Source organism: Triticum aestivum, chromosome 1B (assembly GCF_018294505.1).
Source record: "Triticum aestivum cultivar Chinese Spring chromosome 1B, IWGSC CS RefSeq v2.1, whole genome shotgun sequence".
NCBI classification, from domain to species: Eukaryota; Viridiplantae; Streptophyta; class Magnoliopsida; order Poales; family Poaceae; genus Triticum; species Triticum aestivum.
This window is the reverse complement of record NC_057795.1, coordinates 526,113,026-526,116,892: the sequence shown is the minus strand read 5'-3', so window position 1 is coordinate 526,116,892 and position 3,867 is coordinate 526,113,026. Positions and strand designations below refer to the sequence as shown.

General features: G+C 41.7%; 1 pseudogene; it reads right to left on the bottom strand.

Annotated features, from left to right (window-relative positions):
- Nucleotides 1–393: 393 nt before the first annotated feature.
- Nucleotides 394–3,867, bottom strand: part of LOC123079463 (GPN-loop GTPase 3-like) — a 94,931-nt pseudogene continuing 91,457 nt past the window's right edge.

Below are 3,867 nucleotides of genomic sequence, written 5' to 3'. Positions count from 1 at the left end.
TACAATTATACAATCTAATAGGCTTTCCAAAATATACCGACATTAAGCTGACCAGAATCCACGGCCTGGTGTTCAGAAAGAAAGGAGCAGAATTGGTGCATTAGCGCATACACTATTTTAGGTAGGTATTACCGCTCATGTCTGATGCTGTTCAAGAGCTCCGAAAGAGGTTGATGATTTGTTAACACAAGCATGCTAGTCAACCACACGCATAAGAAAGAAGGTGACCCACACACTCTTCACATATGCATTCTGTCTTGTTTTTTCGACCAATGATTGATTGAAACAGATAAATAGCAAGCACTTCTACTACCATGTGCGGTGAATTCCTCCTCCCATGGACCCATTCTACATGATACTGACTAATTTGTTGCTTCTGCTTGATCAAAATGGTTAGTCATCCTCGTCGGGAATGAAGTCCCTGACCTTCACATCCGCGTCTTCCCCGTACTGGATGCAGTTGTCGATGTTTGACAGCACATACTGAATGCTGCAAAAGCAAGGATGGTCAGACATACGAAAAACACAACCGGGTAGATAAATCTGCCATGGAAATAACTGGAAATTTAATATCAGCATGGCAAATGGAAGTGCTACACTTAAATGTTGCTCAACCGTTTTGTTTCACTGCAGCACTACACTTCAAATTTAACCAGCTATAGCACATAAATTTCAACTCAACAATCATCTCAAGCTGGAAATTTTCCCGCTCAGTATAGTGCTCATTCCATAATTATTAGTACTATTTTCAAGAAAGACCAGACAACAACAATATAAAAGTAGTAGAAATTGTCAAGTGTGCTATTATACCACCACCCCACCAGAAATTTGAATCTGGCAAGGAGGGAATGTGTCTTCCAGATAGATGTTAAAGTTGCATCCACAACTGTACTAGTAGAAGTAGCATGTCTAAGGATCAGAAACTCAAAGTGGCAAAGGGCTTCTTCGATCACTTGAGCAGAAAAGAAGGAATTCTTGGGCGTGTAAAGATGGGATGAGATTTTAATTAAACCAAGAAAACAAACATGAATACCTGCTCTCCTTCCTCAAATCAAGTGGTATGAAATTCACCATGTTGTAATCATCAACCTACATGATAGTGCTGACACCAATATTGGAGGCAGAGACACAATATTAGAGCAAATTACCTACCAAACCAGGATACAAAGCTTTCCTTAAGAAACAATTTTCATCAGAAACATAGCAATTCAAAGCAAGAGATTCATGACCGGCAATTATGGGTTTATGGCATAACAAATACATAGCTGACCACAATATACTGACAGTTATAGGGCTTCATAAAGCATTAGATTTTTTTATTTAGTTTACAGGGTCAAGACATACCAGTTCAGCTAAAGCCTTATTTAACTTGTGAAACCGAGGTGCCATCTGCCGATTCAGCTGTGACAAAAGAACATGTGCCTCAGGGTTTAGATAGCTAAGATAGAAAAACATCATCAGTAAAAAAGGGCAACCTTATAATGTTACAACTAATTGATATGTCTCCAACATATCTATAATTTTTTATTGTTCCATGCTATTATATGATACGTCTCCAACGTATGTATAATTCATGAAGCATTCATGCTATTTTATTATCTGTTTTGAATGATTACGGGCTTTATTATACACTTTTATATTACTTTTGGGACTAACCTAACTGGAAGCCCAGCCCATATTGCTGTTTTATTGCCTGTTTCAGTATTTCGAAGAAAAGGAATATCAAACGGAGTCCAAACAGAATGAAACCTTCAGCAACGTGATTTTTGGAAAGATTATGATCCAGGAGACTTGGAGTGCAAGATGGGGGGTCATCGAGGAAGCCACGAGACAGGGGGGCACCCACCCCCTGGGCGCGCCCTACCCTCTCGTGGGCCCCTCGAGGCTCCCCCGATCGACTTCTTTCACCTATATAAGCCTACGTACCTTAAAACATCGAATATCAAGATAGATCGGGAGTTCTGCCACCGCAAGCCTCTGTAGCCACCAGAAACCTCTCGGGAGCCCTTCCCGGCACCCTTTCGGAGGGGGGATCCTTCACCGGTGGCATCTTCATCATCCCGGTGCTATGCATGATGAGGAGGGAGTAGTTCACCCTCGAGGCTGAGGGTATGTACCAGTAGCTATGTGTTTGATCTCTCTCTCTCTCTCTCTCTCTCTCTCTCTCTCGTTCTCTCTCGTGTTCCCTCTATGGCACGATCTTGATGTATCCCGAGCTTTGCTATTATAGTTGGATCTTATGATGTTTCTCCCCCTCTACTCTCTTGTGATGAATTGAGTTTTCCCTTTGAAGTTATCTTATCGAATTGAGTCTTTTAATGATTTGAGAACACTTGATGTATGTCTTGCCGTGCTTATCTATGGTGACAATGGGATATCATGTGCCACTTGATGTATGTTGTGGTGACCAACTTGCGGGTTCCGCCCATGAACCTATGTATAGGGGTTGGCACACGTTCTTGTCTTAACTCTCCGGTAGAAACTTTGGGGAACTCTTTGACGTACTTTGTGTTGGTTGAATAGATGAATCTGAGATTGTGTGATGCATATCGTATAATCATGCCCACGGATACTTGAGGTGACAATGGAGTATCTAGGTGACATTAGGGTTTTGGTTGATTTGTGTCTTAAGGTGTTATTCTAGTACGAACTCTTGAATAGATTGATCCGAAAGAATAACTTTGAGGTGGTTTCGTACCCTACCATAATCTCTTCGCTTGTTCTCCGCTATTAGTGTCTTTGGAGTGACTCTTTGTTGCATGTTGAGGGATTGTTATATGATCTATCTATGTTATTATTGTTGAGAGAACTTGCACTAGTGAAAGTATGAACCCTATGCCTTGTTTCCTACCATTGCAATACCGTTTACGCTCACTTTTGCCATTAGTTACCTTGCTGTTTCTATAATTTCAGATTACAAATACCTTTATCTACTATCCATATTGCACTTGTATCACCATCTCTTCGCCGAAATAGTGCACCTATACAATTTACCATTGTAGGGAGACAAGAGACTCATTGTTATTTGGTTGTAGGGTTGTTTGAGAGAGACCATCTTCATCCTACGCCTCCTACGGATTGATAAACCTTAGGTCATCCACTTGAGGGAAATTTGCTACTGTCCTACAAACCTGTGCACTTGTAGGCCCAACAACATCTATAAGAAGAAGGTTGTGTAGTAGACATCAAGCTCTTTTCTGGCGCCGTTGCCGGGGAGGTGAGTGCTTGAAGGTATATCTTTAGATCTTGCAATCGAATCTTTTTGTTTCTTGTTTTATCACTAGTTTAGTTTATAAAAGAAAACTACAAAAAATGGAATTGAGTTTGTCTCATACGCTTCATCTTTTTAATATCTTTTGTAAGTATGATGAAAAGGAAAATTGTGCTCACTACAAAAAAAAGACACATCCGTGACATTTTGGGCCGAACGAATTTTTTTTCTGTCATACATATGACACTTCTATGATGATAATTGTCACAAAACCCGGTATCATCATAGATGTGGTGTGCTCCTACTTCTATGACAAAAAATCATGACAGAAAATGGGCTTTTCATCCTGGGCGGGCCGGAGGCGCAGCTGCATGACATTCTTTGGGCCGTCCATGACGGAAAAAACCGTGGTAGAAGCGAGGGGGAGGAAAATTTCGGGGAGTTGCCAGTTACGGTGGGAGAGGGATGCGCGTTTCTCTCATACAGGTACGCGCGTGTGTGCAAGGCGTTGGCTCTAACTGAACCCGAGCGAGGCGTTGGGCTCTAACTGAACCCGAGCGATTGCACTGCAGGCTACGCGTTACTGAACCCGAGCGATCGATCGATGCCTGTTAACTGAACCTGATGGAGCAATTCCTTCGGTACTGCTGCTAACT